The 25,587-nt window shown below is 44.9% G+C and overlaps 1 protein-coding gene and 1 pseudogene across 2 annotated transcripts in view; both read right to left on the bottom strand.

Annotated features, from left to right (window-relative positions):
• LOC311188227 (patr class I histocompatibility antigen, A-2 alpha chain-like) overlaps positions 1 to 25,587 on the bottom strand; it is a gene marked incomplete at both ends in the record, with an annotated part of 424,961 nt that overhangs the window by 319,662 nt on the left and 79,712 nt on the right. The window lies entirely within an intron of this gene.
• The window catches only part of LOC311167628 (patr class I histocompatibility antigen, A-126 alpha chain-like), a 41,544-nt pseudogene continuing 22,791 nt past the window's right edge, over positions 6,835 to 25,587 (bottom strand). Inside the window, exons 8-9 of the transcript in view lie at positions 8,757 to 8,865; positions 6,835 to 6,902 (exon numbers count right to left, since the gene is read on the bottom strand). The product of the transcript in view is annotated as a patr class I histocompatibility antigen, A-126 alpha chain-like (transcript). The remainder of the gene's footprint in view (positions 6,903 to 8,756; positions 8,866 to 25,587) is intronic.

Here is a 25,587-nt window from a genome sequence, read left to right as displayed (position 1 = left end):
TGTTAATGCGGCTATGACTTTAGCAGAATAGTAGGTTTTTATTGATGGTTTTATATCTTTAGGTAGATGCCCAAGAGTAGAATCGCTAGATTTGCATTTTCAGTTTTTAAAGATGAATCCAGACTGTATCCCATAATACTTGCCGAGTTTACATTGCCACCTGCAGGGATATAGGGCTCCTTTGCCCCACACCCTCTCAGCACTGGTGTTGGCCTTTTTAATGAGTCCTGTTTATGAGTGTGGGGTGGCATCTCAACATGGTATTGACCTGAATCTCTTCTGTTGGAAACAATGATGAACATTTTTCATATCTGTTGACTTCTGCATAGCCTCTTTGATGAACTTTCTATTCATACCTGCTGCCCATTTATTAATTGGATGTTTGTTTTTTTATTGTTGAAGAAACACCAGGGACAGGTCAACAGTGCTCTCTGCAGGCGATTTTAGAGGTAGGGCTGGAGGTTGGTGTAGTGTTCAGGTCTCAGGAAAGGTCTCAAAGTTAAATTGAGGTGGCAAAGTCTGTGGAAGTCTCTGCAAAGGTCTTTCTAGAATACTGATGAAACTGATCTGCAGCCACTTAATCAAGTAGCTCAAGTTGGCTGCTGCTCTGGCTTGTATCCTCTTCAGGGAGCCAGTCTTTCAAGACTGATGGGTCCCTTTATAAGCCCAGTTATTTGATTCCTGTAGATCAAGCTCCAATCAGATTGGCTCATTTACAGCCCTGAATGGTCTCAAAACCCTTGCAGGCACGTATGAAAGATTAAATTTGATTGGTCCACAGGGAGTTTGAACCTGCCTGGTCCATTATAATTCTGGCACTGTATTCATAAGTGAATCACCTGTCAGTATGACCAGATGGGTGAGGTCAGGTAGCCTCACCCTGGAGTACAGGCCACTGTCACTCAGAATCCACTAGATGGGTCCATAGACTACACACAGTAAGATACTCTCTCCATGGCCTTCGGGAACCACAGTGGGAGTAGGGTTCTGCAGGGACAGACACTCACCTGATCATCCAAAGAGGGCAACCCTCTATCACAGCCCACCAGGATGGTCTACCATCTGCCACAGGATAGACAAGGCCATTGCTGTCAGAGCTGGGGGATGCCCATGGTTTTTTCATGCTGAGCTTGGGGCCTGACACACTATGGGCCTCTGTCCCCACAGCTTGTGTCAAACCTTGCTCTGAAGTGGCCTCAGCAAAGCTGGTCACACTGCACTGCTTGCAACAGGTACAGGGCTCCTGATACAATGTAGTTAAAGGAAAATGGCCAATGGCCCAGGCTGCCCCCAGAGGACGAACTGACCAGAATGCAGTAGAACCTACTGATCCCTCTTGCGGTGGCTCCTGACAGAGTGCACAGCACATGGCCCCTCCGTGGGTCTGAGAGTGACTTAGCTGCTAAGCAGGTCATCAGAAGCTGTGGCCACAGGAGATGTTCCCAGGGACCCTGTCTCCAGGCAGATGCTGCAGGTCACCTCTTGTCTCATGATACCGGTGGCAGTAAGATGAAAAGGGATTACTCAGAGTCCATGTGCAGGACAATGAGAAGCCTAGAGGGACCAGACACGAAGGTGCAGCCCAGCTCCAAGGGCAGTCTCATTTTTATTTAAAATCAAAGAAAAAAATAAAAAAGATCAGGGCCTCCCCGGTGGCGCAGCGGTTGAGCGCTGGGTTGCGAAGCTGCCCACAGCCTCTGCAGCACCAGTTCGATCCCCAGCCACCGGGTGAGGGTCCCACATGTCGCGCAGACCTCTCCTGACGCCCGCTGCTCCCCCCAGCAGTGTACTTCGGTCTTTCTGCCTGCTCTGCTCCCCGCTCTGGCTCTGGTGAATTCTCTCACCCTCCCGCGCTTCTGACTGTACCCAGTGCTTGTATAAATAAATAAATAAATAAATAAATAATAAAAATCTTTAAAAAAAAAAATAAAATAAAAAAGATCAAAGCAGCAGCAGGCAAACAGGGAATGCCCAAGTGTGTGGGAGATGCATAACCAGCTGGCCACAGCCAAGGCTGGGAAATCAGGGAGAGAGTCAATGGAGCCCTCAGTGGTTTTATTAATCGAAGCATAACATCTATTGCTGTTTTCAACATGTATAGGTCCACATACCATGACTTTTGCCTTAAGAGACTCCTTTTCTCAATCTTTGCCTGTTTCAGCTCTGAAAAACACAGAATAGTCAAAGCAAAGAATAATCAAGAAAAAGACACAGAATAGTTGGGGCACAAGCTCCCACAACTTCTTCCAAGAATGTCCAGTCGTGGCCGCGAGGTCGTGACTGTCCCGCAAGGTGGGTGAGGAAGGTGAACAAACAGAGGGCAGAGGAGACACTCAGGGAAGAGATGACCACACCTGCGCTGGTCAGGCCGCAGGAGCCTCCTCCCTATCCTGCACACTCTCAACCTCTCCAGTCTCTGCTCCCCACAGTGCCCCAGGCCTCTCTCAACATGGACCCTCACCTGCCTTCTCTGCTCCCCACACTAGGCAGGGAGGGCTCACAGGGCCTGGCATCACCTCCACTTTCTCCCCCACCCCCTTTCCCTGCAGCCAGGAGAGCAGACAGGGGCTGAGCGCCCACGATGTGCCAGGCCCTGAGCTGAGACTCACAGGCATCATCTCCCCACCCTCACCGCGTCCCTAACCTCACCACACACAGGTGAGGAAACTGAGGTTCTGGGGGGGAGGCCCTGTGCGGGTCCCACCTGCCTGCTAGGGGGATGGGCTGGAGTCCAGGCCCAGGGCGAGGCCCACACCCCTCAGTACCTGCTGCTGTGGCTCCAGCTCCTGCCCATGCCCAGACCTGGACCTGCCCCGCACCCACACCCAGGACCCTCACTCTGTCTACTCGGGGTGACTCACCTCCCTGTTACCTCCTGCTCCCCCTGGGGCTCTGGGCACCTGTCACCTCTTCAAGGAGGAGGCCAAGTGGCTCCCAGGTCAGGGGCCCCTCTCTCTGTACACCCCGGACCCGTCTCCAGCTGGACTCTGAGTTACAGACACACAGAGTCCTGGGACTGCTCACTCTGCGCCTCAGTGCCTGGCAGGTGGCACCCCAAATGTATGTCATTTAAGAAATGAATACAGTTACACAAAATGCAGCTCAGAAGGACTCTTGTTCTGGTAATGGTGGGTGAGGACATTTCCACCAACACACTGCAAGCAACCATGTGTTTTGTTGGAATTTACCCTGCTTCTGAACAAAGGTTGCAAATATTTCAAAGGCTATGATATGAAAAATATCCTTATTCTATTTGTACATAGGTCAAAAATTAGTCATTTCTGTAGAAGTTTTGGGGTCCATCCTCTACCATCAATTTCCCTCTCCCCCTCTATCTCCCTCTATCTTGAGAGCAACATCAGGAGGTATATTTATATTCAACTTATCAATAGAAGGACTGCCTGGGTAGGCACTGGGGTGCCCATCACTAAAAGGACGCAACCTTCTCTCTGTACATTGTTCTATGGATTTGACTATGTTCAGGCCTCAGCCTTTTCAGCTCTGAGACCTTTCCTCACTGCAGCCATAGCAGGTGGGAGGCTGGGCAGCTCAGGGCCTGGGTCCCCTGCTGTGCGACATGGTTTGTGCTTCTGAGCCTCACTCCTCATAGGTTAAGGGGATCATAATGCCTGACAACTTACACGATGGTCATGGGTTAAACTGGACACTCTGTACAAATGTCTGTCTCATGTTCTTTGCTGGTTTCTTGTTCCCTTTTTTACTTGCACTCTGAACGCTCAGTTCAACACTTTCTCCTGCTCCCAGTAGTGTTCATTTTGCACAGCCTCATTAGAGTGACAACAAATACAAAATAGATTTCACAGTAAAAAGAAAAATCTTACCTCAAATCCCAGAAGTTAATATAATGATTCAATTTCTTTTTCTATATATCTTTCCAGTGTGGACCATAAATTCCAGGATATTCATCCTGGGCACATCATTTTGAAGAAGGAAGGGAGAGAACTACCCTGGGGTTATCTAACATCCTCTCCCTATTGTAGTTGGAGGGTTACCCTGGGAGATGGCAGAACCCCAGAAATGAGAAACAATAATTTCACCCACACTAACATTTTCCCTTCCTCCAGGAGCTGAGGCTGACCCTGCTCCATCTCTCCCTCCCTTCCTGGACTGTGGACAAAGGCTCAGCTCAGGAACTGGGGTGACCTGGGCTAATCCTGCCCCTGGGCCAGGCCAACAGGGCACACACTCCTCCCTCCCGCTGTGTGGCTCCCTTCAGCTCTGGTCTAGAGAGAAAGTAGCTGCAGCCCACGGAGGCGGTGACCCTCTGGGAAACAAGAGGGGCTGCCAGCCTGGAGCACACTAACTCCAAAGGAGATGAGCTTGGAGTTAGCATTAGAGGAGAGAGGGAGCTGCTAAGGTGGAGCTGCCCCACAGACCAGCAGGGGGCCTGGAACAGGGTTCTACCCAGGCTCCTTACAATCTAACCATGAGAATAGTCCCAAATCCTCTTCTCCAGATCCTCTGATGCCTCAAGTCCTGCTCCGGACCTGGTTGACGTGTAATTGTTCTCCCACTGTCTTACATTGTGTGCCCTGTCTCTCCTGTCACACACACACACACACTCATTCCTCATAATGGGAACCAGATCCTCACTCAACAGTAGGGTTTACTCTGACCCTGTCACTGGCTTTCCCCTCACAGCTGCCTTCTCTGCAGTTTCTCTACTAAGTGGTGTCTGAGCAACCCCAGGAGTCCCTGCACCTCCTGCCTTTCACTTCGTGGAGAACCCTTCGTCCTATGTGAAAATGAGGAGATGAAGGCAATGTCTTGAATTTAGTAATTGAGGGACAAGAAATTTTTTCCTAAAATTTTCGTTTTTTATTACTGCATTTTTTGCAGTAAGAGCTATTTACATGATTCAGAGCTATGTACAACTATGTACAGCTATATACATTACCAGTCCCAAACCCATAGTCTTGAACCCTAGTCCTCTGGACCATTTTACTCCTTTTTTGCCCAGTCTCACCCAACTCTGGTAGCCTCAGTTCTGCAGCCAGACTCCAAGGGTTTGGTTTGGTATTATTGCCTCCTTGCATTGTTTCTTCATATTACACACATCAATGAAATCATCCGGTATTTGTTCTCCGATTTCACTTCGTATGTTTTCTTCCAGTTCCATCCATGTTATTGTAAATTCAAGATTTCCTTTTTCACAGCTGAGTAGTATTCCATTGTGTATATATACCACATATTCTTGATCCATTCATCTATTCATAGATTGTTTCCATAATTTGGCTATTGTAAACATTGTTGCAATGAACACAAGTGTGCATATATCCCTTCAAATTAGTTTCTGCATTCTTTGGATAAATCAGAATGTAAAGCTGGGTCATCTGACAAATCTATTTTGAATATTTTGTGGAACCTCCAACCTGTTCTCCGTAGAGAACAAGGGGGCCTGAGGAATCCACATCTCCCCCTTTCTTGTTATTTAAGCTAGAGCTCTGGATAGGAATCTGATGCAGAGACAGGTGACTCACGGCTGATATTGGGAGAGTTGCAGGAAGGTCAAGATACTTTCCGTGTGTGAAGAGTTCTCTAGAACAGGCAGCACTAGGCATTTAGAACTAGGAGAAAAAGTAACAAAAATAATAAATCTATACCAAACAAAATCCAAATTCTAACACTGAGACATGAGAACCAGTTTGTTGGATTCAGACAACAGACAATGTCATTTAAATGTGCCAAATGTGGCATTTTGTGCTTCCCGTTGTAATTGTGCCAACTGTTGCTGTAGTTTGTCTCTAAAATCCATGACATCGCATCTAAGGTTATACGGAATGCACCATGAAGGTGCCTTTGAACCTCTTCCCCAGAGAGGATTGTATTAAAAGGAATAGGAGTTATACCCATAGAACGGTATCCTGCATCACAACTGAGTTTGCCACAAGTTAGAGGGCTTGTCGATGTTCACAAAAGGTGGATAAAAGGTTTATTTACAAGGGAAGGGAAGATGGGGAAATGAATCACTTAGGGAGAAAAAGAGGGAAATAAGTTTGTAAATGCGTCCTACCCATTCTGCTGACCTGGAATGCCAATGACCAGCCGAGCTGCCAAAAACCCAGCAGGCCTCATGGCCAAGCCAGCCATCCCCCAGGCATATGGCCAGCCTAGTTGCTTAACTCCGCCCTCAGGTCCTCCCAACCTTCTCTTTGGTGATCATGGGATTTGTAGTTCCCAATGTCATGGGGGTGGAGTCAACAAAGCCTGTATGGAGTTTGGGCAGGCCATCCTTTCCCCTTATCAGGGGGGCCTCAGGTCTTCTCTTTATTTTCTCTCAAATTTTAGGATACTTTCTAATTACCCCATCAATCCTGCATGATAAGGTAAGAAAAATAATTTCATATCTGGATTATTTTCAACAGGGAAGTACACGTTATTCCTCAGGAAAAAAAAGTATAGGCAGGGATGAAGTCAACCCTGGCCCGCTTCTGCAGGAGCAGGAAAGTTATCAGGGAGAAAACACAGGTCAGTGTGGGGAGGGTCCTGGTAGGCAGGACTAAGCCAGACGCCCCACCTCATCACATTATCTAATAAGAATACAGAAACACGCAGATACCCTTTACAACAAGACAAACCAGTGGATCTTGAAGTCACAAAGTGGAAACAAAGAGAAATCCTACATTACTCAGTCCCCACAATGCAGCTGTCTCACACTGTGAAGAAAATAATTAGGAACAAAGACAGGACCCACATAATGTCAACATTCTGAAGTCTCAACATTCTCATGGTCCACTGCATCCTCAGAATGTTTTACAAGAATTCCTGTAACTTGCCCCAGCCACTACCACCATAGGCCCCCAAGTCTCACCTTTAGGACATGAGAGACACATCAGAGCCCTGGGGGCTGTCACTGTCGCTGTAGCTGCCCTTGTCCCTGCCTGGGGGGGAACAAAACAGAACCTGGTCAGAGCCACGAGAGATATGAGGGGGCACTGGATCAACTGCCTTCTGAAGTCTGTCCTCAGCAGGGATCTTCCTCTCTGACATGTGCTGGGATTCAGGTCCCGTCACCAGAATTATCAAGATGAACAACTGATTATTCAACTTCATAAATGCTTTACAAAAGAGAGAGTGTTAGCAAGCAGCATCCACACATAAGTGGATGGTACTTTTCATTACCCAGGTAGGGCAAATTCTCCCTGGGGCATGAAAGCCCCCAGTGGACAAGATCCCCCACTCCCTTCCCTACCTGAGTGCTTCTTCCTCCACATCACAGCTGCAGCCACCACAGCTCCAGTGAGCATGACTCCAAGGAGAACCAGGCCAGCAATGATGCCCACAGTGGGGATGGAGGACTGAGAAGTGGGCACTGGAAGAGAAAAGGAGGTGAGACCGTGACCGTATGGTCTTGAGCCAGTTGAGGTTTTTCAGAAGGGCTCCTAATTCCTCTCTGCCCACATCCCTCTCCTTACCCCATCTCAGGACTTGGGGCTTCTGCAGCCCCTCATGCTGCACATGGCACGTGTATCTCTGCTCCTCTCCAGAACGAACCTCCACAGCTGCCCACTTCTGGAAGGTTCCATCCCCCCCAGGCCTGGTCTCCACCAGCTCCATGTACTGGGTCAGGTCCTCCCCATCTCGCTGCCAGGTCAGGGTGATGTCCGCAGGGTAGAAGCCCAGGGCCCAGCACCTCAGGGTGACCTCAAGCTCGGAGGTGGGGTGGTGGGTTACCTGTGTCTTTGGGGGATCTGAGGAGAAGAGTCAGAACATTCACACTTTGGACTTTTCCTTCACCGAGACTGAAGCAGCCTCATGTGACCATCTTCAGAATGGAGAGGGAAATGGGTTTGGAAGAGGAAGCACAAAACCTATAAATCAGCCTGATCTGGGGAGTCTGGGATAATCTGTTTCTTAGAATGTTCTAGAATCAGGGTAAGAGTTCAGGATAGGAAGATGCAGGTGTCTAAGGAGGAGAACACAGACTTGTGCTCCTGACCTGAGGACTCAAAAAAACAGAAGTCAGATCTGAAAAGTGTTAATCGCACCAAAAACAAGTCATAGTGAGAAACTGATGGCTGCAGGGTCAAAAGGATCCAATGAAGGGTGATTTCAGGGATGGTCCATCCCCTCCAGCTCAAGAGAGACTGGATTCCTTAACTGTCCTTCAGAAAAAGCAGTACCCTGTAGGGGAGTCTCTCTGTAGTACAGAACAGGAATCTCTGGAGGTCTCCTCCCTCTCTGACCAGAAAGAAGTCCGTGTTCTGACCATTTCTCCATTCCCCCCCTGGGGTGTCATGGAGGCCTTGAGTGGCCCTCTTACTTAAGAGTTGCAGCTTCGGCCCCCAGTTCCCCTGGTATCTGAGCAGCCACTCCAGGCACGCCCCCTCCAGGTAGTTCCTCAGGTGATCTGCTGCTCCCTGAGCCTCCAACTTGCACCGGGAGATCTGAGCGGCCGTGTCCGCCGCGGTCCAGGAGCGCAGGTCCTCGTTGAGGGCCAGGTAATCGGCGCCGTCGTAGGCGAGCTGATGATACCCGCGGAGGAAGCGCCCGTCGGGCCGCACTGGAGGGTGTGAGAGCCTGTCCCCGCCCCGCGTCAGCCCGGCGGTCACCCCGCCCTCGCCCCCCGCCGGGAATAATCCGAAACTGAAACTGCAGAGAAGCCCCGCGGGTTCTTCCCAGGTGGAGTGTCGGGGCGGGTCCACCTGCCACCGGTGTAGCTCGGACGCGGAGTCTGGGGTTACCCCCTGTCCGCGGGGGTGGGGTCGTGAGCGCCCCGGGCCCTGTTTGCTCACCGGCCTGGCTCTGGTTGTAGTAGCGGCGCAGCCTGAGCAGGTTCTCTCGTAAAGTCTTTGCGTTGTCCAGCACCTTTAGCGTCTCCCGCTCCCAGTACTCCGGCCCCTCCTGCTCCGCCCAGGGCGCCCGCGGCTCCACACTCTGGCCCGGGGAGTCGCTGTCGAACCGCCCGAACTGCGTGTCGTCCACGGAACCCACGGCGATGAAGCGGGGCTCCCCGAGGCCGGGCCGGGACATCCCGGTGTAGAAATACCTCAGGGAGTGGGAGCCTGGGGGCGGGAGGGAGACCCGGGCTCGGGGATGGGGCCGGAGGGGGGCGCGAGGGGGCTCCTGAGAGAGTTAAGGGGCGGCGGGACGAGCAGGGTCGGGAATCTGGGGGCCAGAGGGGGTTGGAGCGGGGTTGAGGGGGACACCCAGGCCGGCGGCGGCGGAAACGAGCCTCTACCGGGTCCAGCGCCGCCGCAGCCGCCACCCGGGGCCCCCGGGCTCCTCAGCGGCGGTTTCCCTCCCGACCCGCACTCACCTGCCCAGGTCTCCCCCTGGGCCAGGGCCCCCAAGAGCAGCAGCGCGAGGGGCGCGGGCCCCATGGCCCTCACCTACTTGGCCTGAGATGCTGGGAATCCAGGCGAGAGGGTGGAGACTTTCTAACCAGAGCCACGGAGACGCTGATTGGCTGCTCTGGAGACTCCAGGCAATGGGGAGAGAGAACTGGGGTGAGTCACCAGTGTCCAGGCAGGAGGGCCCGACACAGGTTCCGCGAAGAGGAAATGAAACTGGAGAGAAGGGGACTCCCCAACAGGAACTTTCCAGCCCCAGACACCGCCCAGCGGACCAAGACCTGAGAGCCTCACCGCTGACGTGGAACTTTGCTCCGCCCCCTTGTCGTCCTCCTCCGCACCCAGACCTTTGTCCAGGCCCTGGAAATGGGTCACTGATTCTCAAGCATTTTCTTTTCAGGATCTCTGCACGGGCAGTCCTACAAAGTCCCAAGGACCCTGTAGGGTAAATGGAAGTGATCAGTTTTCCACCCTCCCACCATTAGCATCCGTGATGGACACCTGTGGGCTTACCCCGTGCCTGATGGTGGCACCTGGAGCGTGCTGATGGCCTTCGTGAGTGGGCGCACCTGAGCCCAGACTGAGCTTCTAAGGCAGGGGGCAGAGGACTGTGTGGCCCAGTGCAGTGGAAACCAGCAAAGAGACCACAAGGGAGCGCCAGAGAGCGCAGAAACAGTAAACATTCTCCAGGGGCTAGGAGGCCTGCCAGCTTCCTGGCCCCCAGCCCCCTTGCCTGAGTTGTACCTGGTCACTTCACTACAAATGGTGTAGAAAGATCATTAAAAGTCTGAAAAAGCCACTGAGGGCTCAGGGACTCCTCCTTTATCTGTCTGCCTAAATCAATAGAGAGCCTGCTCTGTGCCTCCCTGGCACTACAGATACCTCAAGTGTAATTTTATGTGGCTATAACTATCAACCTTTAATATACAAGGAACAAAATCATTTTAAACGTGTACTTATTTGATTTAGAATATTATGAGTGATCCATTGCATGTTAACTAAGTGTTTTTAAGAAAACTTTCTAAAAATAATCATGGTAGTGAGAATAGTGGATCTTAGTTTATATTTTTGCAAGTGTCCTCTCTGTCTCATTAGAAGTTGTATTGTCAGGGATCCAGTCACCACCAGGGCAGACCACGGGCTCAGGGAAGTGCCCTCCCAACTGACCATTTTAGATCAGGGACCTTTTGCGTGTCCAGAACACACCTAGACTATGTGGAGCTGGGAAAGGGCTGCTCCCACAGCCAGAGGTAAGCTGAAAACCCCCACAAGCCAGGCCCCATCTGGCCACCAGTCAGAGCCCAGAGGGGGATCCAGCGATTTGGAGCCCAGCGGGCGATCCTGCCACGGCAAGGCAGTCTGTGGGACCGCAAGACCCACCTTGGAATTAAACAAATACAGAAGGAGGAGATTCTCTGTGACAGTGACCACTAACATATTCATAGTACCATTGCCCTACTGGAATTCTGGCACAACAGTTTTTGACTCTATGGGACCACCAGTTTCTGACATCCCAGAAAGAGCACACAAAAAAGATGCTGGCCAGCGTCACTAAAAAGTACCAGCGACACAGTGTCCCAACGCAAAGGACAAATTAGAAAACAAGCAGCAGGGAGAAGAAAAACTACAAGCAACCAAGCAAGTCCTCAGGGAAAAGACACACAACAAAAAGAAAATCACCCACCGGAATGCAACAAAAGGGACTTGGAAAAACTTGTGACCCTTCCAGAAAGAAAATTTAAAATTGCCATGATTAAAAAACTGACAGAAGTCATAAAGGAAAACAATGACAAAGGAAAAATAATCAACAGTCAGAAGAATGAAATTGAGTCCCTAAAGAGGGAAGTGAGGCTGGGCGGATCAACATGGCAGTGAGGAAATGCTGCGAGTAAGATCTCCCATTAAAAAAAAAGTTAATAGGGAGGAAAAGCGGCAGGTCCCAGTGAGAACTGGGACACGGAAGATAAACGGACGACTCCAGCAAACTACCTGAAGATGAAAGTTGCCATAAAAGAGGACTAGAAGGGAGGAAAGCTCAGAACCCTGGTACCCTCCCCCACCCACAAAGTCGGCACTCTCCGACCAACAGAAAGGAGGAAAGAAACAAAAAAAAACCTAAAACAACCAACGAGAACAAACTACCCATCAAGCAGGACTGTGAGTGGAAAGGAACTATTTCAGCCACCACACCCCATGAGCTGGAGCTGTGGAGAACCCTGCAGGATTCGCTGCAGAGGTGAGCTAATGGCTCCAGGCGCCATTAGAGAAAAACAAAGACTCCCAGAGACCTACACAAAGGCCCAGGCCAGCCGGTAAGCTTGTGTGGAAAAGCGGCACGCCTGAAAAGCAAATGCGGATCACGGCTTCCCAGGTTCCCACACCTGCTACCTAGGCTTGCAGGGAGACGGGCGGGGGCCCTCACTGAGGTGAATGTCTCTCCCTGAGTAATCAGAAACCAGGCGCCCGGACACAGGAGCGGGGTGCAAAAGGCGCCATTTCTGCGGACACTGAACTGGGCTACAGCCTGTGTCCTGGACCTGAGGGCTTTGGAACTGAGACCCAGGGCACGAAATTCGGGGCATGGTTTCCCCACGATGGTGGGGCACAAGGCAGACACAGCACCCCAAAGCTGTTGAGGCTTTCCCCACCACTCCCACTCTGTTCCCCGTCCCACAGGGTGAAAAAAAACAGCTCCCAAGGACACTAGGAGAGATCTCTGGCACCACCTAATGATCGAAAAAAAAAATCACCAACACCTCATAGAACAGGGACCTTTCTTCGGTAAACACTGCTTGAAACCAGCAGAAGGCTCCAGAGGATCCAGTGGTGAGCTGGGAAGTTTGCCCACACCAGGCCCCTTCTGACCAGCAGTCCGAGCCCAGAGGGGGAGCGGGCACCCAAGGCTGGGGCAGACCGGGTGTACAGAAGAGTGTGCCTGAGACCGGGCATGCAGGGAGTGCATCCTGCATTGCCATTTTAGAACAGGGACATTTCTCCAGTAAAGACTGCCTGAAACCAGCAGAAGGCTCCCTCAGGAGCCAGACATGAGCTGGGAAGTTCGCCCACGCTAGACCCCTTCTGGCCTGTAGTCCGAGCCCAGAGGGGAAGCAGGAACCCACCACCGGGGCAGACCGGGCGCACAGGGAGGGCGTCTCACATTGCCATTTTAGAACAAGGACATTTCTTCAGTAAAGACTGCCTAAAACCAGCAGAAGGCTCCCTCAGGAGCCAGAGGTGAGCTGGGAAGTTCGCCCACGCAGACCCCTTCTGGCCTGCAGCCCCAGCCCAAAGGGGGAGCGGGAACCCACTGCCAGGGCAGACTAGGCACGCAGGGAGTGCGTCTCTCATCGCCATTTTAGAACAGGGACATTTCTTCAGTAAAGACTGCCTGAAACCAGCAGAAGGCTCCCTCAGGAGCCAGAGGTGAGCTGGGAAGTTCGCCCACGCAAGGCCCCTTCTGGCCTTCAGTCCGAGCCCAGAAGGGGAGCGGGAACCCACCGCTGGGGCAGACCGGGCACGCAGGGAGTGCGTCCCACATCGCCATTTTAGAACAGGGACCTTTCTTCAGTAAAGACTGCTTGAAACTGACAGATGGCTCCCAGAGGAGCCAGAGGGGAGCAGAGAAGTTCACCCAAGATGCTGGCCAGTCCCAGCAACACAGTGTCCCAATGCATATGGCAAATTAGAAAACAGACAGTAGGGAGTAGAAGAACCACACGCAACCTAGCAACTCCTCAGGAAAAAAGCACACCACAAAAAGAAAACCACCCCCCAGATTGCAACAACAGTAACTTGGAAGAACTTCTGGCCTTCCAGAAAGAGAATTTAAAATTGCCGTGATTAAAAAACTGACAGAAGTCATAAAGGAAAACAATGATAAGGGAAAAATAATCAACGATCAGAAGAATGAAATTGAGTCCCTAAAGAGGGAAGTAAAAGAAATGCAGGAGATCAAAGAATTAATGGAGGAGCTAAAGAACTCTGGGAAAAGCAATGAAAGCAGAATAGATGAAATGGAAGAATGAATAAGTACTCTTGAAGACACAGAAATAAAAAGAACCAACACAGAAAAGGAAAGAGAAGTACAAAGGAAAAAGACTGAAGAAAGACTTCGGGAACTATCTGACTCCATGAGGAAAGGAAATATAAGAGTTATAGGAATCCCAGAAGGAGAGGAGAGAGATGTAGGAACAGAGAAAATATTCAAGGAGATAATTGAAGAGAACTTTCCAAATGTGAAGAAGGAGCTGAAAATTGATATATAAGAAGCAAGAAGAACACCAAACTTCCATGACGAAAGGAAAAATACAGCAAGACACATAACAGTAAAGCTCCCAAGAATCCAGGACAAGGAAAAAATAATGAAGCTGACAAGAGGGAAGAAACAGATAACATTCAAAGGAAAACCAATCAGGCTGACATCAGTCTTCTCCGAAGAAACACTACGGGCAAGGAGAGAGTGGAGGGACATAGTCAACAGACTCTAAGAAAACAGATGCCAACCAAGAATACTCTATCCCACAAAGCTCTCCTTCCTCTATGAAGAAAGAATAAGGACCTTCCCAGACAAACAGAAACTCTGGAATTTCATTACGACTAAACCCCCACTCCAAAAAATACTACAAGGAGTCCTAAAGCCAGAAACTCAGAGGGACGAATTACTATGAAAGAAGGCCAAAAAAAAAGTTATTAAAAGAATAAATAAATAAAATCAAAGGAAAGACAAACACAATGGCAAATACAGATGCTAACATATCAATATTAACTCTAAATGTAAATGGACTAAACTCTTCAATAAAAAGACACAGAGTCTCAGGCTAGATTAAGAAACAAAACCCAACATTTTGCTGTCTCCAGGAAACACATTTAGCTACAAAAGATAAAAATACACTCAAAGTTAAAGGATGGAAAACAATCCTACAAGCAAATGGACCAAAAAAGAAAGCAGGAACAGCTATACTTATATCAGAGAAAACAGATTTCAAACTCAAAAAGATAAAAAGAGACCCCAACGGTCACTATATTATGATCAAGGGGACAATACTTCAAGAAGAAATAACACTCATTAACATATACTCACTAAATGAAGGAGCACCAAAATATATCAGACAACTATTGTCATCTCTGAAAACAGACATCAGAGAAAACACATACATAGTGGGAGACTTCAACACACCACTATCAACAATGGATAGATCAACGAGACAAAAAATAAGTAAAGACACTAAAGCTCTAAATAAGCACCTAGAGTGCTTGGGCTTAACAGACATCTATAGAACACTAAACTCCAAAAAAATGGAGTACACATTTTTCTCAAGCGCACATGGATCATTCTCCAGGATCGATCACATACTGGGACACAAGACAAACATCAACAGATACACCAAGATTGAAATCATACCAACAATCTTCTCTGACCATGAAGGCATCAAACTAGAAATAAACCATAAAAAGAAGGCAAGGAACTCTCCTACCTCATGGAGATTGAAAACCACACTACTGGAAGACCACTGGACTAATGAGGAGATCAAAGAAGAAATTTAAAATTTGGGGGGTGGGGGGCGGGAGGGGAGGGATTGGGGTCAGAATGGGGGGGCTGCAATTGTATGGGGAATATAAAATAAAATTTATTATTTAAAAAAAAAGAAATTATACATACCTTGTTTGATCATTTTACCACATTTACTTATTAAATGATTATTAAGCTCATAATTCCATGTAAAAATGGATTGGCAAACACCTATCTATCTTCTAGATAAACTATCATATTTATTTTCAGAATCAAGCATAGCAGTAGGACAAAGTATTTTCTTACATTATCAATATCCAGGTAATTGAAGCAAAAAGTGTTTTCCTTCTTGAGTAATCTAAATATATGCTTTCCACTATATGCATGTTGTTGGAGGAACTAACTGAAATCAAGAAATAGAAATTTAATCAATTGAAATTGGGACATCTGTAAAGATATTATAGTAAAAAGTACTTTACACTGGGAATTACTATAATAAAAACAACAAATATGCATTGACTTTTACTAAAGTGCAAGAGAGTGTTCTAAACACCTATAGATGCATATAAGATATGATTAAATTTATATAATATCTTTATGAATTAGTTATTTCTGTAATCATCACTTTATGAACAAACTATGGTGAGGTCTTAGTACAGTCATAACAATTACTTTAGTCATTACCTCTCCTGTAGATAACAATTATAAAATCTGGACAAAATACTTAAAAAGTTATTGGAGGGTACCTAACTAATTCCTAACCAGGAAAAGAAATAGAGGAAATTTACATTTCAAAGGAAGGCTTTGAATCTCCCTGGGTAATATTCTGTTCATCAAGAGTTTTGCCCTAAGGGCACTCTGCAGTGCCTATGGTGTGAGGTGATTGAACTCAAGTTGAGAGCTGCATTCTTATTAGCTGGCAGTAATAGAGAATAGGGTTCAGGGCTCCCACAGCACAGAAATTGTGGGAAGAAATACTATAAAAATAGAGTCATGTGAAGGACCCCATAATCTTCTTATAAACTCTTTAAATCTTTACTGACTCCTAAAAAATGCAGAGACTCCCAAAAGCCAGCAGAAAGCAATAGCTTGAAGAGAAAAAAAAACAAAAACAGAGAAATTCTTGGTTTGCTGCCCCCACAGGAAAGCCCTGCCAAGTTAGGATGGCTTAGAAATGCCTCAAGCTTTGCCAAATATTCAAGAAAGTATAAAACACAGCCCTATAAACTCAAGGTGATCATGTAGTAATTTAACTGCCAAGAAAAAAATCAACACAGAAGCCAGAATCTCTACTGTGTATTATTACAATGTCCAGTTTATAAACAAAAATTACTATATATATCTGTCAGTTTGTTTTCCACTTAGGTTAATAGAAGATTTCCAGAGAACAGTACTACATCTTAACAATGGGGAAAAAATCCAGATCATCTATAAAATCATAATTTTTGATCCTATTAGAGAAAGAGCACTCACATAAACTGAATTTTAAAGGGTAACAAGTACTTCTGAAGAGCATCCATAAAGTAGAGAGAGGAAAACATGAAATTTTAGCAAATTCTTTAAGGAAAAGTAAAAAAAAAAAATTCTTTGAATTGAATGACAAGGAGGACACCAATTTCCTAAATGTGTGGGATGCAGCAAAAGCAGTAATAAGAGGAAAATATATAGCAATAGAGGCTCACATCAAGAAACAAGAAAGAACTCAAAGAAACAACCTAATCTCAAAGCTGGGACTACATCAAATTAAAGAGCTTCTGCACAGCAAAAGAGACAATAACAAAACAAGGAGAAACCCCACCAACTGGGAGAATATTTTTGCACACAACACTAATGATAAAGGACTGATCACAAAAATCTGCAAAGAGCTGATGAGACTCAACAACAACAAAGAAAATAACCCTGTCAAAAAATGGGCAAAAGAGCTAAAAAGAAACTTCTCTGAAGAGGAAATGCAAATGGCCAACAGGCATATGAAAAAATGTTCAACATCACTTGTAATCAGGGAAACACAAATCAAAACTACCATGAGATACCATCTTACACCAGTGAGAATGGCACATATTAAAAAAACTAGCAACAACAAATGTTGGCGAGGATGTGGAGAAAAAGGAACTCTCCTGCACTGTTGGTGGGAGTGCAAACTGGTCCAACCACTATGGAGAGCTGTGTGGAGATTTCTGGACCTACTAAACATAGAGCTTCCATATGATCCAGCAATTCCACTCCTAGGTATTTACCCAAAGGACACAGAAACATCAATTCCAAAGAGCACTTGCACCCCTATGTTTATAGCAGCACTGTTTACAATAGCTAAGCTTTGGAAACAACCCAAATGCCCAAAAATAGATGACTGGATCAAGAAGATGTGGTACACAAACACCATGGAATATTACTCAGCATTCAAAAAGATAAACACATGCAATTTGCAACAACATGATTGGTGCTGGAAGGGATCATGCTCAGCGAAATAAGCCAGAAAGAAAAAGAAAAATACCAGATGGTCTCACTCATAGCAGGAATCTAGAAAACTTAAATAAGGGACCAGGAAAATGAATAACTATATAAGTGAATATCAAAATCAACAAAAAACTATGAACCAGAGACACTCTCTGGGGGGTGGGGGGCGGGGAGGGGAGGGATTGGGGTCAAAATAAGGGGATTGCAATTGTATGGGGAATATAAAAATAAAATTTATTTAAAAAATAAATATATAAAGATGAGTAGTAAAAAAAAAAAGAGGGAAGTGAAAGAAATGCAGGTGATCAAAGAATTAATGGAGATGCTAAAGAACTCTGGGAAAAGCAGTGAAAGCAGAATAGATGAAATGGAAGAATGAATACATACTCTCAAAGACACAGAAATAAAAAGAACCAAAACAGAAAAGAAAAGAGAAGTATGAATGAAAAAGAATGAAAAAAGACTTTGGGAACTATCTGACACCATGAGGAAAGAAAATATAAGAGTTATAGGAATCTCAGAAGGAGAGGTGTCAGGCATAGGAACAGAGAAAATATTCCAGGAAATAATTGAAGAGAACATCCCAAACATGAAGAAGGAGATGAAAATAGACATCCAAAAAGCAAGAAGAACACCAAAATTCCATGGTGAAAGGAAAATTACAGCAAGACAAATAATAGTAAAGCTCCCAAGAATCCAAGACAAGGAAAAAATAACAAAGTTGTCAAGAGGGAAGAACCAGATAACATACAAAGGAAAATCAATCAGGCTGACATCAGACTTCTCCAAAGAAACACTACGGGCAAGGAGAAAGTGGAGGGACATAGTCAACAGACTCCAAGACAACAAATGCCAACCAAGAATACTCTATCCCACAAAGCTTTTCCTTCCTTTATGAAGAAAGAATAAGGACCTTGCCAGACAAACAGAAACTCTGGAATTTCATTACAACTAAACCCCCACTTCAAAAAATACTACAAGGAGTCCTAAAGCCAGAACCAACAGAGGGATGAATAAGAACGAAATAAGACCAAAAAATCATTAAAAAATAAATAAAATTGGAGAAAAGACAAACAAATGGCAAATACAGATGCTAACATATCAATATTAACTCTAAATGTAAACGGACTAAGCTCTTCAATAAAAAGACACAGAGTCACAGGCTGGATTAAGAAACAAAACCCAACATTTTGCTGTCTCCAGGAAACACATTTTGTAAGATGAGCAAGACTGCAGCAATTTTGAGAAATAACTGCCATCTCAAAAGGGCACAGCTGGGTTTTGTTTTTGGGCAGAAACCACAACATAAGGAGAAATGAAACCTAGCTGACACCATGAGAGCTATCCAATCAGGGTGGACCCTGCCCTAGGTTTGAAAAGTCCCTGCATCCTGTCAACAAAGTACAAAAACAGCTGGTTGCTCTGGAATGGGGCCATCTCTCAACCTGATGAGACTGTTGTGTCAGTACACCACGCAGAGTTGGACCCTAGCTTAAGCTAGCAATAAAGCCTTTTGCTTTTGCATCTCTGGCTCCTTGTGGTTTTTGGGAACCTTGGACAGAGTTGAGGCGCCAACTCCTAACAATTTAACTACAAAAGATAAAAATAGACTGAAAATAAAAGGATGGAAAACACTCCTAAAAGCAAATAGACCAAAAAAGAAGGCAGAAACAGCTATATTTACATCAGATAAAACAGATTTCAAACTCAAAAAGGTAAAAAGAGACCCCAACAGTCACTACATTATGATCAAGGGGACAATACTTCAAGAAGAAATAACACTCATTAACATATACTCACCAAATGAAGGAGCACCAAAATATAAACACATATGTTGTGCGAGACTTCAACACACTACTATCAACAATGGATAGATCAACAAGACAAAAAATAGTAAGGACAATAAAGCTCTAAATAAGGATCTAGACCTCATGGGCTTAACAAACATCTATAGAACAATAACCGCCCCCAAAAATCGGAGTACACATTTTTTCTCAAGAGCACACGTATCATTCTCCAGGTTCGATCACATACTGGAACACAAGACAAACATCAACAGATACACCAAGATTGAAATCATACCAACAATCTTCTCTGACCATGAAGGCATCAAACTAGAAATAAACCATAAAAAGAAGGCAAGGAACTCTCCTACCTCATGGAGATTGAAACCCACACTACTGAAAGACCACTGGACTAATGAGGAGATCAAAGAAGAAATTAAAAAATACTTTGAGTTGAATGACAAGGAGGACACCAATTTCAAAAATGTATGGGACACAGCTAAAGCAATAATAAGAGGAAAATATACAGCAATACAGACTCACATCAAGAAACAAGAAAGAACTCAGAGAAACAACCCAATCGCAACGCCAAAGAACTAGAAAAAGAACAACAAAACCCCCAAAATCAGTAGAAGAAAAGAAATAATAAAAATCAAAGCAGAAATAAATGAAATCAGAACTAAAAAAAAAAATCCAAAAGATAAATGAAACCAAAAATTGGTTCTTCAAAAAAATCAATAAGAGAAACCCCTAGCTAGGCTCACAAAGGAAAAACAGGAGAAGGCACAAATAAATAGGATCACAAATGAAAGAGGAGAAATCACAACGGACACAGCAGAAATCAAAAGAATAATCAGAAACTACGATGAACAGTTATATGCAAACAAGCTCAACAATCTAGAAGAGATGGACAAATTCCTACAACTCTGCAATCACCCAAAGCTAGATAAAGAAGACATAGAACACCTACACAGACCAATTACAAGCAGTGAAATTGAAATGGTAATCAAAAACCTCCCCAAAAACAGAAGCCCAGAGCCAGATGGATTTACAAATGAATTCTACCAAACATTCAGAAACGAATTAGTGGCCTATTCTTTACAAACTCTTTTAAAAAAATGAGAAGGAAGGGATAATACCAAACATGTTCTATGAAGCCAACATTACACTAATACCAAAACCGAACAAGGACAACACAAAAAAAGAAAACCACAGGCCAATCTCTCTAATGAACACTGAGTCACAGGCAAAAATCCTCAATAAATTTTAGCTATCAGACTCCAACAATGTATCCATAAGATAATTCACCATGACCAAGTAGGATTTATTCCAGGATACAAGGATGGTTCCACATCCGAAAATCAATCAATGTAATCCAACACATTAAAAAGAAATATAAAATCCATATGATAATATCAATAGATGCTGAGAAAACTTTCAATAAAGCACATGTTGTAAAGGCCATATATGACAAGCCCATAGCCAATATCATTCTCAATGGTGAAAAATTGAAAGCATTTCCATTAAGATCTGGAACAAGACAAGGATGTCCACTCTCACCACTGCTTTTCATTATAATACTGGAAGTCCTAGCCAGAGCAATAAGACAAGAGAAAGTCATACAAGGAATCCAAATAGGGAAGGAAGAAGTCAAACTACCACTATTTGCAGATGATATGATAATATACATACAGAACCCCAAAAACTCCACAGAAAAGCTGATTAAACTAATCAATCAGTTTAGTAAAGTGGCAGGATACAAAATCAACACACAAAAATCAGTAGCCTTCCTATACACAAACAATAAATCTGAAGAAGAAGAAATCAAGAAAACCATCCCTTTTATTATTGAAACAAAAAAAAATCAAATACTTGGGAATAAACCTAACAAAAGAGGTAAAGGATTTATACAAAGAAAACTATAAAATGCTGTTAAAAGAAATAGAAAGTCACAAAGAAATGGAAAGCCTTCCCCTGCTCATGGATAAGAAGAATTAACATTATCAAAATGGCCATCCTACCAAAAGCAATTTACAGATTCAATGCTATTTCAATAAAAATTTTAATGACGTTCTTCAAAGAAATAGAACAAATATTGATGAAATTCATATGGAGCCACCAAAAACCCCGACTAGCCAATGCTCTCCTGAAAAAAGAGAAGGGAATGGAGGCATCACACTAATCTGTGGGTTTATTTCTGGATTTTCTATTTGGTTCCATTGGTCATTGTGTCTGTTCTTGTTCCAATACCATGCTGTTTTGATTATTATGGCTTTGTAGCATAGTTTGAAATCTGGGAATGTGATGCCTCCATTCCCTTCTCTTTTTTTTTTTCAGGAGAACATTGGCTATTCGGGGTTTTTGGTGGCTCCAGTCAAAAAATGGGCAGAAGAGCTAAAAAGACACTTCTCCAAAGAGGAAGTGCAAATGGCCAACTGGTATATGAAAAAATGTTGAACATCACTTGTGATCAGGGAAATGCAAATCAAAACTACAATGAGATACCATCTTACACCAGTGAGAATGGCACATATTAAAAAACTAGCAACAACAAATGTTGGCGAGGATGTGGAGAAAAAGGAACTCTCCTGCACTGTTGGTGGGAGTGCACACTGGTCCAACCACTGTGGAGAGCTGTGTGGAGATTCCTCAACCCACTAAAGACAGAGCTTCCATATGATCCAGCAATTCCACTCCTAGGTATTTACCCAAAGGACACAAAAACATTAATTCCAAAGGGCACCTGAACCCCTATATTTATAGCAGTACTATTCACAATAGCTAAGCTATGAAAACAACCCAAATACCCAAAAATAGATTGCATCAAGAAATAGACTGGTATATATACACAATGGAATATTATTCAGCAATCAAAAAGATAAACTCATGCAATTTGCAGCAACATGGATGGAGCTGGAAGGGATCATGCTCAGCAAAATAAGCCAGAAAGAAAAAGAAAAATACCGGATGGTCTCACTCATAGCAGGAATCTAGAAAACCTAAATAAGGGACAAGGAAAAAGGTTAATTATAATAAAGGAAAAATCAAAATCAACAAGCAACTATAAACCAGACATACTATGGAGGGGGGGAGGTGAGGAGGGATTAGGGTCAAAATAAGGGGGGTGAAATTGTATGGGGAATGTAACCAAAATGAAAATGTATACATTGTGGAAAAATGAAAAATGATGTAAGAATTATATAAAATAAAATCAAAAGAAGTTGTATTGTCTTATTTTCTTCTGTATTTAATTTGTTGTTTTGGTTGGTCAATGAATACATATACAGCCTTAAAGAAACATGTAGGGGTAGTATTTTATAATCTTTAAGGATAATTCTGAGTAGTCATCTTTGTTACAACTTTGATAATAAATTGAAACTGTACAAGTTATAGTTTTTCACATGTTATTTTCAAAGAGTCACGTGATACACTATCACTAATGTTTTCTATTCTATTACATTAATTCTATAGACCTCTCTTGCATATTTTTTTAAGATTTATTTATTTATGCATTTAAGAACTGGGGTACAGGCCAGAGGTGTGGATGGTGAGAGGGTTCACCGGAGACAGAGTGGGGAACAGAACAGGCAGATTGACTGAAATACACTGCTGAGGGGAGCAGTAGGTAAGGCAGGAGAGGTCTGCTGTGCCATGTGAGTTGCTCCCTGCCTGGCTGGGGGATTGAAATCCTGCTGCAATGGCTGCAGATTGCTTCATAGTTTGTGTCTTAACCCCTTGCGCTGCCAGGGAGACCCCTCTCTTGCATATTAATGGATCTTGAACCAATATATGATTTTTATAGATAATGCATTGTTTCACTAGTTTATATGATTGTTGTATTTATTATTCTAGAATCAAATTTTAAAAATAATTTGTTTTATATTCCAAAGATCCCAAAGAAAAACTCAGTTGATACAGGAAGTTGTCAATTTTACCATGAATGGGACACAATTTTCTAATACCTGATTTTCCCTTGGATTTGTATTTATCAAGGCAATTAATTACTATCAGCTGTCAACTATCAGTAGATTTCCTTTTTTTAAAGATTATTTATTCATACAAGAACTGGGGTACAGGCCATAGGTGGGGAGGGGGTGAGAGGATTCACCAGTGACAGAGTGGGGAGCAGAACAGGCAGGTTGTGAAATACACTGCTGAGGGGACCAGTGGGCAAGCCAGGAGAGGTCTGCTGCAACATGTGGGTCACCTCCCTGGTCAGGGATCCAACTAGAGCTGCAGTGGCTGGGATAGCTTCATGGGTTGCTTCTTAACCCCTTGGTCCACCAGGGAGGCACCTGTCAGTAGATTTTCTTAAAGAGACAGAGTCACATTCAATTTCTAAAAAGTGCCAACAAGTTAACTAATTCTATATGATGATAGTTTGTCATTCATTCCTTCATGAATAAAGATGGTATTGCCTAAAAAAAATGAGTGTCTTTAACCTCACAGAAATTGTTTTTCTTGGAAGATAGTACTTTAGATTGTAACAGAAGTGATTTTATATGTACTGAACTTACTTTGTCTCCAAATTCTTTCTCTCTGGGCTTGAGGAAATGCTTCCCTCCTTTCCTGAGACTCGTGTCCAGGGAGGCTCTTCATCCGGAGAGGGTGCTCTGTGTCTATGTGCCTATCTGTTGGAGGCGACCACCCCGCGTAGTAAGTAGAAGGGCCTTGACCCGAGTCCCTAAGGTGTGTGAAAACACATGCTTCTCGGAGGAAAACCTCTGGGTGACAGGACTTGGTGTTGAGAGCCTGGAAGTGACCTGCGTGCATCTCCACAGTTTGAGAATAACAAAAATAATGAGCAAACTTCCCAGGCTCTGGCTACGGGGCGATAAGATTATGTGCATGAGAACTAACCACCTGGTACCCCACTGTCTGAAGTAAATGGAGAATAGTAAGAAAATAGACTAATCACTCATGCATGTTATCATTATATGGTATGCTTTGATGTTACACCTGCTGCAATTAAAATAGTATATAATGAGCACTAAGACAATAAAGATTTGCTGCATGCTGGACATGACAGTCCCCCATCTCTGATTTCCCTCACCGTCGTGTCCCAGGTCTCGGACTCACTACCACACCTACCCCTCCCTCCTGTGCAGCCTTCTTTTGGCTCAAGTTCTGAATTGGCCTGTGGAAGGTTGACAATGATGGGTCATCACCAAACTTGCAGCCTCATTTCACTCAACACTTTGTTGTTTCTCATTGTCAACAACAGCGGTCAGTTATTTTACTCCCTCCTGGTTTGAAAAACACTTTACTCCTCTGACTCCTGAGAGCTATTATTGTTGGGGTTCATAGTATTAAAATCTCAGTCCCCTCTTTGGCACCTGGTAGATAGGGATAAGAACTTGTAAACAGACTGGGGAGCTGAGGAGTTACCATGGGAACAGGGCAGTTAAAAACCTTGAGCAGGGCCTCCCCTGGTGGCGCAGGCAGTCGAGCTCTGGGCTGTGGGTGAGGGTCCCACATGGAGGGGCAGACCTCTCCTGTCGTGCCCGCTGCTTCCCTCAGCAGTGTGTTTCGTCAGTCTGCCTGTTCTGTTCCCGCTCTGTCTCTGGTGAATCCCCTTACCCTCCTGCGCATTTGGCCTGTACTCCGGTTCCTGTATAAAATATAAATAAGTCTTTAAAAAAAACCACAAAAAACTTTGAGCAGTTGAGGGAACCACCTGATTGCTAGAAAGACAGGGTCATAAAGCCCAGGGGTGGCTACTAAAGACAAGTCTAAAGCAAAGAAGAGACTAATGAGGGCCTGACACTCTAGCAGACAGCAGCTAGCTCAGGCCTGTGTCTTAAATCTTAGAGAGAGCCTACAAACTCAGAGCATAAAAAAGAGCCAACCTTTTTTTTCAGTGGCCTGACAATTTCTCTTCTCACCCCTGCTTCCCCGCAGTAATTTCAATAAATGCACCTTTTCTACTTTCCATGTGGTCTTTGCTGAATTCTTTCACATGACCCTGTGTCTCTTCACTGTCCTTTCCTCTTAGCCACCGGGAATTATCAGTTTTGTTAAAATAATGGGACTTTTTTTTTTTAAGATTTATTTGTTTATTTATTTATACAAGCACTGGGTACAGTCAGAAGCGCGGGAGGGTGAGAGAATTCACCAGAGCCAGAGCGGGGAGCAGAGCAGGCAGAAGGACCAAAGTACATTGCTGAGGGGAGCAGCGGGCGGCAGGAGAGGTCTGTGCGCCATGTGGGACCCTCCTCCAGTGGCCGGGGAGCAGCCGGGGATCGAACCGGTGCTTCAGAGGCTGCGGGCAGCTTCGCAACCCAGCGCTCAACCGCTGCACCACCGGGGAGGCAATAATGGGACATTTTTGTAGAAGAAATTAAATTACAAGATGTTCCCCCCAAAATAATGCAAACACTGCACTGAGTTAATCAACATTATAATGTTACTATGTTGGGAGAATAAGATTGTATGAAAGAGGAGTCAGTTCACTAAGATGAGACATAAAACTCAACAGAGTCCTGGTAGATGGTATTTGAAGGCAGAAAAGTAACAAGTGGAG

This window comes from Talpa europaea (genome assembly GCF_964194135.1).
Source record: "Talpa europaea genome assembly, chromosome: 2".
NCBI classification, from domain to species: Eukaryota; Metazoa; Chordata; class Mammalia; order Eulipotyphla; family Talpidae; genus Talpa; species Talpa europaea.
The sequence above is the reverse complement of the archived record's forward strand: the minus strand, read 5'-3'. Positions and strand labels throughout refer to the sequence as shown.